This window comes from Malurus melanocephalus, unplaced genomic scaffold (genome assembly GCF_030028575.1).
Source record: "Malurus melanocephalus ecotype Western Australia unplaced genomic scaffold, MMel_1.1 scaffold_0, whole genome shotgun sequence".
In the NCBI taxonomy this organism is placed as follows: Eukaryota; Metazoa; Chordata; class Aves; order Passeriformes; family Maluridae; genus Malurus; species Malurus melanocephalus.
Window position 1 is genome coordinate 3,500,850 of NW_026623232.1, and position 13,327 is coordinate 3,514,176.

The window sequence follows — 13,327 nt, forward strand, 5'->3', positions numbered from 1 at the left end:
GCTCTGAGAAGGCATGGATGTGATAAGGGAGGGAATGGAGCCAGTGTGCACCAAAACAGTCCTGTCGTCTTAACCAACACACGGTGAGTGGGGATGACTGGCTTCAAAACCTCAGGGCTCCTCCAGACCCAAATACTAACACAGACATGGCCATTAGGAGCCCAGATAACCATGGGCCTCTTGTTCTGCATCACTTCCAGTTGTTTGTGCAGGTTCAGGTTTCAAGGGAGGCTCAGGGTGCATTTCCATAACACTTGAGTGAAATCTGATATTTCTGTTAATGCTGACAAAAATGAAATGACCTGGAAGTGCTAATTCTTTCCTCAGATGGGCACGAGAATGGGTCTTGTATTCCACATACAAATCACAAGCAAAATCCTCTCTGTGCTAGTAAGCAAACCTTAAATGAAATTTCCCAAGTGAGTTCATTCCTCCAGACTCCATGCTGGATATTTTCTTTGTTATTTCTCACTATGCAGAATTTAATGATATTGCACAGTGCAATATCTTGACTCTTTATGTGAATTAATTATTTGCAACTTGACCAGTTCGCTTACATGTCTCRTTAGCAGTTTGTTCACAGACATGAGCCCTCTGTTGGTCCTGTTGCTGTGTCTGGTGTTCTAGTTAATGTGCCTCACTACACTTCCCTATAACAAGCTGGGTTCAAGTTGTTGAATATTGTTGAAGTCTTTCCAGTACAGGATAAAGTCTGGATTCCTTCAAGTCAGTGGTAAAGTTCCTACTGACTTTCACAGAATTTTGGCCATATCAGTTTCAGCATATGGCACCTCTTCATTATTTGTCTTTTTATGAGACCTCATCAGTTTTTATCTGGCAAAGCTGTGTCTGAGAATTAGCACTCTTTTTATCAAGATCTACATATTTTCCAGTCTTCAACTTAAAAGAAAAAGTAAATTTCTGCAGATCATTTCCTTGTTTTTTTGCACCATTGTCCTTCCTTTCAGGATACAAAATGAGTACAAAATGTATTCAGAAAATACACTTCCAGTGCCATAGATCCTTTCCACAATAGCATCTAAGAAATGGCCTCTGTGACCAGACATTTGCAGCATAACTGTGTTGCTACATTTAAATTGCCAAGACTCAGTAGCCAGCAAGTTAATAGAGTTCTATTATAGTTGTGATACATGAACTCCACATTGTTATGGTAATGACATTTTTCTTTCTTCCCTTTGAAGTGGCAGAGTAAATACAAAGAATATCACATTGGTCCTGGAATGGTAACTCCTTTTCCTTCACTCTGCATAACTGTGCAGTAATCAGAATTTCATATGAAAAAAATTAAAACATCATACATCTCATGCACTGTTCCTGCTTACTTAATTAAGGTCAAAGCTAAACCAAAGCATCTGAAAGCATTATCTTCAAAGTAAGTGAAGTATAAGTAATATTTTACCTGGCAGTCAGCTGTGACACCCAGGTAGCTGCTCTAGTTCAAGGATGGCCGTGGGGCGGGATCCAGATCAGCACAAGCGTTCTCTGAAAGCATCATGGTGGTTTACTGTGGTAGCAAAAATATAATATTTTTTCTTCATATAGTCATCATAAAATATTGCAGCTGACCAGATGGTGGAGCAATTACATTTCCATAGTTCTAAATGGCTATTTAGTTTATCCACTCATGAACTGTTAATTAAAATTGGAAAAGATACAAGTTACCTTCAAAGGGAAGACATAACTATAGGGGACATGCTTAAACAAAGACTCAAAATTGTCATTAAAGCAGAGATCCATTTCCTTCATCTCCCCACATAAACTAACAATCAACAAAGAAAAAAGTCATTGACAAAAGGGCAGTGACATAAACAGATGAGAGGTAGGAAACTCAGGGAGCCGAGCTGTGCTGAGAGCACGTGTACAACACATCAGTTGTTTGCTGTAAAAGATCTGAACCCCTCTGGCCGTGTGGGTGAGCACGTGCTGTGCTGAGGATTCCTCACACACACAGAAGGATGAGCTCTGTTCAAAAGCAGYCCTCTCCTCCAGAACCAGAGAGCACTGACACAACATCCTGCTCATCAGGTCACATTTGTCTTACTTCAGCTGCAAAACAGAGAGTTTGTGGGTTCAGCGGTTTGCAATAGCTAAGCAATGTGCTATTAAATTCTATTACAAGCTATGGTTTCATTTAGCCAAACAGATATACAAGTAAAAATCCTTGTTTATTAGGGTAATGATATATTCTTATTTTGTTACAAAGTTACCTGAATCATGCCTTGATACAGCTACCCTAGAGTTAATTGATTTACAAACAAGGGAATCTTAGGGCTGAAGAGAGTAAGGCAGGAAAGGTTCCAAGGAAGAAGCAGTACCTTTCATTGGACAATCTAAGTTTAATGGAAAAAGAGCAAACAATACTTTTTTATTACTAAAGCAGAGAAGACCAGAGAGGAGTTTAATCTTTAAACAGCTCTCTTCAGTTAATTCAACTTTCCTGAGTCTCTGTGCAGGTTAACCTAAGGCTTCTGGAGACAGAACTTTGCAAGTTCCCACCCAGCCCCCAGATGAAGGTATTTGGGTCTCAGCCCTTCTGCAGTATTGCTGCTTGGAAGGGGTAGGGCACAGGTTCTGCACCCCTCCATCCCACAGCCACGGCGTGCCCTGTGGCTCCAGAGGGCAGGGAGGATGCAGCAGGATCCCTGCTCCCATCTGTGCTGTGCCCTCTGTCCCTTGCCCCTCTCGTGCTGAATCACGATCCCAATTCTGCTGAAGATCTGCAACTGCCCTAAGCTTGTTTGGGCTTCTCTCTGCCCATGGGCCAGGAAAGCAGAGACTGCTTTAATTGTCTATTAGGTTAAAAATACCTGAAGCCTGAACAAGAAAATGGAAAGAAAAAAAAAGAGGGAGGGACATCTGTATCTCACTCACCGTACAATGGCTTCAGGCACCAGAACAGCTCTGTAGCTAACGTGACCTTGGTAACCTGGATTTGTTGAGACAAAGCAGACTTCAGTAATTGGAGTTAGAGATGTCATTTGAAAACAATTAACATACTTAATGATTTTATAGTTTACCTACTGGGGTTGTTCAATACACATTGTTGATGATTTCTATTCATTTGATTTGTCAGTAATTTTTAAGCCTTCCTCCTGTTAAATGTAAAATATTTGTGAGAGCTGCAGAAAGGACCGAGACTTACCCCACAATAACTGCAACACTGATGTTTGGGGGGAATCATCCACGTTTGTAATTCACACTTTTTCTTTTTCAAAGGATTTCTGAGGTGTCTCCTATTAAAGTACCCTATGACAGTGCTGTAGAATATATGAAATTGTATGTTAGAAATAATATTCCTGTCCATTCCTATGGAATATCTGTAACTTCAATTCTCTCTTACAAAGACCACCCTTTAAATCTTGTCCTCTCTTTCCAATGGGAAGCTCAGAACTTTATGCCTACCCTTGCTCCAGACTCCCAGGCTCTGCTACACCATCACTCACTCACAGAGCAGCCCTCCTGTGCCTGGCTGGAGGGGACATGGCAGCATGGCTCTTCAAAGTCCAATGAGCAAGAACACTGCTCTTTTACGGAACAGGCAAGATACTTGACTCCCTGGGCAATCTCCAGGACAGTAATTGTAAGAAAATAATGATCAGGCAAAGCAACTTGTTTTTTTCCTTGCTGTGGCAATTTCTGAATGCAGACCCAGAGCAAGAACTCTTCTTCAGTTCCTGGCTCCTCAGCTAGAACCTCACTAAGGTTATTTCCTGCTAATTCCTTGGACTTTCTTTATAATTTCCTGGCTTCTGTATCCCTTTCTTTAATGCTGTGGCTTTTCTATAAAAGTGTCTCAGGTAGTTTAAACTCTGCCGTGGATGGCACCACAAGCCTGCAGGAGACCAAGCCCCCACGTTTGTGTTCAAAATCCTGGATAGTGTTGTACAGCTTGCCCTCAAGTCTTGTTTTACCTCCGTGGCTTCACTCCCCCCTTCACAAAAGCTACCACATAATGTAGATATGAAGAACTGAACTTCTTAAAAACATTAGAAGGTGCATGCTTTCAATGAAAAATAAGGGACAAAAGTAGAAATAGTTGCTGCCTCTTTTTTTTGAGCCCTGTTTGCAATACTGCATTAAAGGAAAAGGAAGTCTGAGCTCCAAAAGCAAAGCCAGCTCAAGCCTTGACACCAAGGAAGGACAAGTGGTTTGGTTTCTATTTTCAACACTTTGTTTATAGTGAAAAACAAGTGTATTTGGTCTAGCAGTTTATTACAGAAAATGCATCTCTAAGCTGGAAGTATACAAAACACACTAGTACTCCAAAATCCCAAATTTAGGAGAACTCTAGTTAGCATTGGGTGGAAATGCTTAAGTGACACAAATTGCAGGTATCAGCCTCATTTTTCTTCATCCAAGTAACTTCACAGTGAATTACTTCAGGAAGAGTTTGACAGACATTTTTTATTCAATAGTTTTTGCTCTCATTTGGCATTCGGTGAAGTGGGGTACCCAACAACTGTGTGCACTTTGAAGAGAACAACTGGAACCACCCTGTTGAGAGTCTGCGGGTATGACCTTTAGCAATGTGCTAACACTTCCACTTGCAGACTATTTGCAGGAATCAGTTTTCCTTTCCTTCACTTCAAAGCTGGATGCTGAATAATATGACTCTTCAATTCTTCTGACTGGTTTTTCTGTTCTCTGGAGATTGACTCATTTCCTGTATTTGAATAAGATAGTAAAAGTGGATATAAAATATTCTTTTGCAATTGTAATCAGAATAGCTCTCAGTGCTGATATTAATAGTGAATTCCAACACTCTGCCTGATAACAGCTGAGTTTATGGTTTTATGGGTTAGATTCTGCTCTCATTTATTTAATTGTAAACCCAGAGTAACACCCAGAAGTCAGAAGACTGAATTTCTGCAAGGATAGCAGAGGTCTGCCTCTTGCTGTGTTTCTTCTGTGGTGATGGGGGTGACATCATCAATCTGGCTATATGAATCAGTGCACAGATGCATCAGACATTCTCTAAATGGAAACTTCTGTCTTTTGGGTTCGTTTATATGAAGAGATCAATTACTTGACTGCTCTTCTGACTCAGGTAGACCTTATTTAAACTCTATAACCTCAGATTTTACGTTTAATTTTTTCACTGCTGTCTATACAACATTCTCCAAAACACTGAAGCATGAAAACTTACAGAATTCAAACCAAGAGTTACAGAAACAACAGGAAGAAATATGTATCTTTTATCAGTGTGGCATGTGGCTCTTAGTACTTTTAAGGAGAGGCTGTTGAGCAAGACCTCTTTTGGAATGCAGTTTGTCTGTTAATTCTTGATTTTGCCAGCTGCTATGTTGCTTCAGACTTTGCAGAAGTGTGTTCATATCAGTGTGTGCATGTTTGAAGCAGTGTGGGAGTATCTCGCACTGAATCATGTTTTGCTGGTTAGACTTCAGGGGCAGAACAGCAGAATATAATTGAAATTTGTCTCTTTCATTAATTCCCATCAGAAGTGTTCCTTTGGCACACCTGCCCTGAGCATGCAGAGGCAAAACATCAAACCATAACACAATGGAATTTCATGATCATCCCATAACCGTTTCCTCTTTTGATTCAAAGATCTTTTATGGCATCTTCAGCATAAGGAAGGAAGAGAAAACACAAGCCTGTCTCAGCTCAGAGCAAGGCCAGTAGAGCAGAGCAATCTCTGCCTGAAGGTTGGGCCAACCACTGCAATGCACATTTTTGGTTTCTCTTTTGTCCCGGAGAAGTTAGGCCTTAAATATGGGGCTTCACAATTCTACATCACTGCCCCAGTTCTGCAACTACCCAAAGATCCCCTTGGTGACCCTTTTGTGGGCTAAAGTATGAGTTACACTGGAGGTCTGCTTGCTTTCTAGTATGTATGTTTTATAAATGCTTCCCATGTTTCAAAGATTGCCACTTCACATTATAAACCGACCTTCTATGAGAGACAGGGATGAAAAGAAAACCAAAGAAAACAAGTTACTAGRAATCTTATTACTAGATACATTAAAGCACTTCAGTAACTTTCCTTATCTTGGTATCTTACCCGGTCATATGCTAAGAATATCATGGGTCTTCTGAAGGTTCCTGGGGATGCAAGAACATTCTGCAAATTCCTGTGTGGTCTCAGCGGTCTGAAGTAACTACAGGAATTGTGATTTAGCTGTAGTTCAACTTTCCTCTGTATTCCTGGGCATTGTAAGTGAGCAGGTTTGCAGCAGGGTTGCAGTCTGGTTGCTCAAGCTCGATTTGGAGGCAATGCCATGCAAAGCYGCTTATGTTTAACCTGGTACTGTGACCAGATCCAATCATATCAGTCCACTGTTCAGACTAACAGGACACACGCAGTAACTTAGACACAGGTCTCATGTCCAAGGTTTTGCACATCCTAGCTCTGGTGTCTGCATGCCCAGTGGATTTCAGAAACCTTCATGAGAGAACAAGTTTTAGGGAAAATGGAAAAATATTCTGATTATGTGGGCCAAGATTTACAAATGTTACCTTTAATTAAATTTTGGGCCAGACACAGATGTCAAATGGAGGAAATAAGAAAGACATTTACAGGACTCAGGTTCACAGAGGCTCCTACAAGGTGATGAGGCTTTCTGCATGCTCAGTAGACCAATGACATGCCACAGTCTGCTGGCACCTTCTGAGAGAAGGGAGGGAAAGGCAATTTGGTGTTGGGGYCCTGTTGGAGAGTCCCCAAAGCTCAGCGAAGTTCAAGGCTGTCTATTGGCACGCATCAGTCAGTGTGGATGACATACAAACTCCATGGATATCTGGCTCCTGGGCCTTCCAGGTGATCCTGAGAGCACCATTGGCAAGAGCAGTGCCAGTGGGACTGCCTCGAGTCCTTAGCCCAGTGCCAGCCCCACTGCCTGCTCTTGTGACCCCAACACTGCTCGGCCGAGGGCCCTGCTCCCCTTTGGGAGGAATTCTGCCTGGAACCATGAATATGCACAACACATGCCAAATAATAATGAAATACCTGATTGCTTAAATGGAACTGTGGGAAGTAGGGCTGATGGACCTAGCTGAATGCCAGATCATTATTAAAGCTGTGTTTAAAAATGACACCATTGCAGTGTGTCATCTCTTGGCAGGCTGCCTGTTCAGAGGACCCTTGCAAGGGATCTCACTGGGGGCTGCTGCAGATTGGAGAGCTGTCAATTCGTGTGAGCAGGTCTACAAGGCAGAACTATTTTATTAATGGAGTGTTTGGCTCTTTTGGATGCTGTGGGAGAACAAGGAGGCTTCGCCAGTGCCCTTCTCACCTTGTGTGAGACAGAGCAGKTGGAACTGGGCCAGTGCCTGCAGGAGCTTGTATTCATGGCAGAGAACAGTTAATGTGATGCTTTGCAATATGTCTTGAGGTGATGTGGAACTTCTTGTCCAAAAAGAAAATACTATTATGTGGTTTTTGGATGTCATATGTGTATGCAAAATAAAACTTAATTCAGGAAAAATTTGCATGCTAAAATAAATWTGATGCATACAACAAAATGCACAGATGGACATCATCTGATGTGGAGTAAATCAGGTGCATCCATTTTTTAATGGTATTTGTCTCCTTTGGTCTTGACTGTGAACGCAGTTATATTTCCAAATATGTACTTGCTGATGTTTTCATTTCTCCAGTGCTGATGACATAAAAGATCTTTGCACTGGGTATGCTGTTTGCTGAGGAAAATTCCACTTGAACTCCAGAGGAATCTGAAGAATTCTGACAGAAAGTTTGAGGGGGCAGGATTTTACTTTGTGCTCTCTCTTGACTTAGGTCTGCTCCTTTTGAAAAAAGATAAAGCTAACATTGATTTAAATGGATGTGTAAGTAAATMAATTCTGATGGTTTTGGGAAGCTCTGCCTTGAGAATTCTGTGTTATCAGAACTTCTGATTTTATTTTTTTCTCTTACATTGGGCCTTAAAATTCAAAAAGAAAGACCTGCCTTCTTAGATTCTCATTAGTATGAATTAAACTCATTTATTATAATCCTTTTTAATGAGCAGTGCTGCTTCCCTTAGATTTGTAAAGTCTGGAGAAAGTAATGCTTTCAAGAGATTGCACCCTGCAAAAAGAAAGAAAACACTGTGCTAGTGTTGAAACAACTTTTGAAAACATTTTAGAACAGGTCTTGATAGTTAACTTTATGTGCATTTTAAGAAGCAATAAATAATAGACACAATGTTAGTGGGACATAAAAATTTGAATTAAATGTTTAAATTATTTAAATAAAACAAAATTTTTCTGCCTGAAACTTCATCTGTTGGATAAGTTAAAAAATATTTACTATCTGTTTGAATCTTATTTTGGAACTTCCTGAATAATAGGAAATTATATTCCTAATAGCTGTAATATGTGGGRGATGTTTTTCTTAGCAGAATGAAAGAATTGTTATATTTGTAGAGCTATTCTTKAACAAGATTTTTTATTACATAGTCAAATACAAAGTGCTTTCAACCCCTGGAATGAGGCATTTTGCTCTTATTTTTAAGGAAGAGACATGCATTTTGGAGAAGAGGCTTGATATAATTGAGCTAAAATAATTGAGCTCTGAGTGATTTCACAGCTAGGAAGTTTTTGGATGGATCGATGGGGGAAAACTAAGTAGAAGGCAGAGCCCTGATGTTAAGCATTGTTACTGTACGAAGAGGTTTTTTTTGTCTATCTGCCCTTGAAAAAGAGCCCGAGGTTGAAAAGAGTTACAAGAGAAAGATCTGTGAAATCTGTCTACATTAAGAAAGTCTGTCTGCTGTGAGAGTGTAAAAAGGTACCATCTTTTCCAGTTTACCAGAGGAAGATGAAGACCAGGCATGACCATGGTCCCTAATTTCTACAGAGAAATGATTTCTGATAGCCTAGGGCTCTTGAACTTTGCAGAACAAGACATGAGTAGGCAGGAAAAAAATTCAGATTAAAAATAAGGTTGTTTTATGGTAGTGCTAATTAACTTTCAGAACAACATGCCAAAAGACAGAGTGGATTTTCTGTAATGTGAAATCTCTAAAAAAGCGATTGTCTAAAACAATCCATAGGAATTACCAGCTGGAAACCTCTGTCCAGTGTCACAGAAGGCATCTGTGCATANAAAAAAAAAAAAAAAAAAAAAAAAAAGAGGAGGATAGAAAGGCACATAAGTTGACAGCAGAATTATCTGGTACTGGTTGCAGAAGTATCTGCAAGTATCATGCTTTAATATTTAATCTTTGGTTATATTCTTTCAGTATTGATCTTAAAAAAGCTCAGGCCTTTAAAATTAATCTAAATCAAAAGATAATGTAGTTGAAGGKATCTGTCATAAGATGGGTTTTGTACAAAAGGCAGAAAAGGGCTGGGGCTGGGGAGGGAAAGTGGAGAATTTGTGAATTAAGATCAGGCAGCCAACCTGCTTATCTTTGTGGGGCTTTTTAAAACCAAAGATTCCAAAGGGAATGGATTATATTTATATAGATGTATAGAAAGAGGATTTTGCTCTGAACAGCTCCTAATGCAGGTGAAAACCATGTATTGATTACTTAAAGAAAGTTAAAATAAAAGCAATTTTTTTCCCATTTCCACACATTGCAGCTTTTGGCCTATCCACTCATAGCTAAAAAAGCATTCTTTCCTGATAATCAAGCTTCAGCTGTCTGAATTTCAGGCCGAGCCTCTCATCTTGAGCTTTGCTGAAGAGCTTCTTTAATTAACCATTATACCACAGATGTTATTGATTTTTTTTTTATTTTTTTTCAAATCTGGTTGAAACATCATTGTGCTGGATCGTCGCCAAGACGAAGGCCTGAATTTTTTGTGCACTGCTTTTACTCCTTCTGCATACCTTATTAGTCTCCACGTCTGTTAAGTGCAACCTTTAGTATTGACTCAGAAAATATAGCATTGATTTTTAGCCTTGCAGCCGTGATCTGAGGGCTCCTAATTTGGAATGTGGAAACCAGAGTTCAGCGAGAAGCTGTATTACTGTACACTTCCTACAAGTAAGACCTTTCACTCTCTTTACCTTTTTTTTTGCCAGACTTTTGATGTGGTTTAAAGTTCTTGGAATTGTTTTGTTTTCTCAAGAGGAATAGAACAACATTTTCAAGACATTTCTGCTTACATGTGTGTAAATAAGCATATATTTATATATATATATTTTTTTTTAAAAATAGTAAATAAAATGTCTGATCTGTAAAGGTGCTGGTCACCACAGTTTGTAATGAATTCAGCCAAGCTGTGGCAGCTTAGTTCCCCTGCAAACTTGTTTGGTCACATTTAGTACCATAAGCATAATTCTGCAAGAGAAATTTTGCTGCCCAGATTTTAATATTTTGGTGGCACTGTTTTAAATACGCCTTTATTTTTTTGTTTTAGTCTGTCACTGGGATACTCGTGTCAGTTATTAGAATTCTGTAACATCTTTGGTCGATCTAATTCTTGAATTGAAGGGCTCGGTTAAACCTTTGCTGGGGGGGAGGGTTTATGCTTTAGCTTGGGGGAGAAGCTATGTCCAAGCCTTGAGTAATCTCAGCCTTCCTAACAACAGCACATTCCTTTCAAAATACGTCTTCCTCTGATGGCGAATTCAAGAACTAAAACAACGACAATAGGTTCCTAAATTCTGATAAGATTTCTCTGAGTTTAGCGATACGTTATTTAAACATAATTTGAAGCTTTTARAATACTGTAATGGCACCTCTTGACCTTTCCAAAATCACATGGAGCAAGAGATGGTGAAAAATGTTTATTTACTCTGCATTAGGAGCTAAATCCCTGTTCCTTCTTAGAACCGGTAGTTCTTTTATACTGGGTAACTCATGCATGGCACTTCCATTCTTCAAACAAGAGCTAGACAGTCCTACTTGAACTGCAGAAACAATGACCTGCAGTCTATCCTATGCCTGAGTGATAAACAACAATGCAGACCTCTTGACAAGCTCTGGCATCAAGCGTGGAGTCTTGCAGCTCAACATGTCTGCTGAACAGAAGTTAGAAAAAGAAAAGATCATCTTGTAAACAATTAATTAATGTTTGTCATGAATTATCATTTTTACTTCCTTCTCAAGAGGCTCAAAGGGAATAAAAAGGCATTTTTGCAGGTGGTGGCATTCAAAGTAAGGGCAATCAAATGTTTGAGAGCAGTGGCACAGCACTTTGAGTCTCTAAGGGTGAATGGTGCTAGGATTAGAGCACAGCAGGGGGTTGAGGGTTTCAGGTGTGAAGCTTAATGTTTGTGATCAGCAAAAAAAAGTCTTGAATTTATCTAAACTGCTCTTCTGCTAACAGTACTTCTAGCACATAAATGTTCTGAAAGTGACAAGTGTTCTCATTGCTCTTCTAATGCAAACATGATCTGCATTTGAAAGATGCATCCCTTTTGCCTAAATTAGAATGTGCATCACAAAGAGCGTAAGATGATGACCCAAAACCAGTTCTTTACACACACACACACACACACAGAGTCGCTTTCTCTCTCCCCCCCCCCCACCCCCCCTTCAATTCAAGATACAGCCACAAAAATGCAAACTTCCACTCCTTTTTTTACACAGCTACAAGAGCTGCCACTCTGTCCATTATTCCGCCTGCACCGCAGGTTTGTAATTAGGATGCTTTACCACCGGTGCTTCAGTTCTTATCTAGCATCATTCACACAGAGTTTCGTGTCTTTGCAGCGCTCTGCCGAGCAGCTCAATTTTATTTCGGTCAAGCAGTTTTCAGAGATTTTATGCTGTGACATCCTAACACATGCACACTCCTACCTCCTCCTCCTCCTGCTCATATTGCTGAGTACCACAGAGAAGATCGTATGATAGCAGTCCTAACAATAAGTTAAAGCTGTTCTGAGGATATCAGTGGRTTTAGGACTTGTGTGCAGGACATTTGCTAACCCTGGGGGGAAAAAAGTCTGAATAAATAAGACAAAGAAATTGATAGTACAGATTATTTTCTGCCTCTCCCGGGACCATCTATTCTGCTTTTTTTGGAAAATATTCTTCCTCTGTTTAACAGTGAATAAAATCTTTGTAAGCAGCAGGAAGAATCTGTCTCTAAGGAAAAAAGCATTGGACAAAACAGGGTAGAAATCAAAGCAGCAAAAAAAACCCCAAAACAAACAAAAAAAACCCAAACAAACAAAAAAAAAACCCCAAAAACCAAAACAAACAAAAAAAAACCCTCAAATATATGTCCAAATGTAGAAAAACCTTCATGGATCCTCTGTTTTTATTTCAAATGTTTTCATGATGCAATATGCTGCTACAATTTGATATCCAGAGGAAATGTGCTGCCTTCTAGAATTTGAGAACTATTGAGGCAAACTGCTCTGTAAAGGTAACTACACAYGTATAATCCTCCACCTTAATCAAAAACTCAGAATAGAGGATATTGTCTAAGTATTTGCTTTACAGTCCTAAGAKGGCCCTGGAAGATCAGGTGAATAACTTCAGCTTTTCCTTCATAAGCTTGTCTATTTGTAAAATAAGATTTCTAATTGGTATAGAAGCTAATTGTCTGTGGATTTTGATCTTCGTCTTTAATGAATAAAATAATTTAATGAGATACTGTGAGATGTAAAAGAAAGAGTGATAAAGTAAAATACCTGCATTTTTTTCTAGTCTCTCACATAAATGGATATGAACCGACAATAATTGATTAGTACATGTTTTCATCAGCTAACATTTTAAGTTCAAGGAGTGGATTTCTATTCACCCTGAGGTTTTTTCACCTGTCTTTGGCAGAGTGTCAGGGACTCCATGACACAGCACTTTCTCAGCAGAAAAATCTCTATTTGTCAAAACAAATTAGTTCTAATCCGTGCTGCGGAAATATCTGTTTCCATGCGGTGGTGGCAGGAGAAAGCATCACAGCTCCMGTTCAGCCCAGGGTGATGCTCTGTGGGAGTAACCAATCAGAGCTCTCACTCCACTTGATTTAGGCAAGGGTCTGGACGTGGTCTTTGCTATTCCAATAAGTCCCTAAATCTCTCTTTTGAGTGCCCATCATCTGGCTGGAGGGAGTTTCTCTCTGTCTCTCTATTTTGGAGTTGTTCCTTTTTGGCTCATCGCTGACCCTCACTCAGGCAGGGGGCTGATCCCAACCATTCGTGTGTYCCCACCCTTCCTTGCTCATTCTTTCTTGTTTGTTTGATTTATGGAGAAATGACTAAATAAGAAAGGAAGGTCTTCCTGAAGTGCAGTAAGTAATGGGGGGTTTGCAGCTCAGGACAAGTTTTCTGACCAGCTTAGTGCAAGTTCCACACAGCTCTGAGCAGAGAGCCCATGCCTTGTGGCCCCACTTAAAGACCCTTTCACACAATCAAAGTGACTCAAGGGGTCCCAGAAATGACAGGGAT